Source organism: Anarrhichthys ocellatus, unplaced genomic scaffold, assembly GCF_004355925.1.
Source record: "Anarrhichthys ocellatus isolate YVR2014 unplaced genomic scaffold, GSC_Weel_1.0 scaffold36, whole genome shotgun sequence".
Classification (NCBI taxonomy): Eukaryota; Metazoa; Chordata; class Actinopteri; order Perciformes; family Anarhichadidae; genus Anarrhichthys; species Anarrhichthys ocellatus.
In genome coordinates, this window is record NW_022280066.1 from 4,142,400 (window position 1) to 4,143,221 (window position 822).

Sequence of the window (822 nt, forward strand, 5' to 3'; positions counted from 1 at the left end):
ACTCTTCATGCATCATTTCTGGATGTAGAAGTAGCTAATCTTGTCCTTGTTGTTGACAAATGACTGTGGAATCCCACAGATGTACACATTTGGCACAGAAGCCTGTAATTGAGAGGAAAACCAACTTTCTGCTCCATAGAGACCAATGTTAAATTTTGCTTCAAAAACATCTTCCACAGAACACGAAACCTCATTTCTAGATCGCCAGTTCAGCCACATTTTTTACACTACAGACACAATTTTTACAGGATCTGTTCTTCAACTCATCCTTCCTCTCATTTATTAATATTGGAGCAATAGGAGCTACAGTTATGGGAGTTTTGAGGATTTGTTTGAGAGGTGTTTCCCTGTTTTATCTCCATGAAAAGGCTGCAAGGACACAGGTGTTTCTGATTAAGCTAATTAGTGATGTTGATAAACACACAGACACACATGCACTCCTCTCTCTCTCTCTCTCTCTCTCATACAGTCATTCAGGTCTTAGAGACTTTTAGAGGACCCTCCCCCCCCCATTTTAAAATAAAAGCCGCACACACACGATTTAGAGATATACGTGATGCAGCTCAGCCAATCAAATATGGGTATTCTGATAAGTTTCCTGATTCGAGTGACATTTACACACAGAAGATGGAGAGACGAGGAAAGACATGGCAGAGCAGGACAACAGTCATGTAAGCTGTAAAATATAAAACATAGGACAATCTCCAAATGAGAAAGATTGCCAGAGAGATCAGAGTCTCTCTCTCTCTCACTCACTCATCCTCTCTCTCTCTCTCTCTCTCTCTCTCTGTCTGTCTCTCTCTCATACAGTCATCAGCTCTT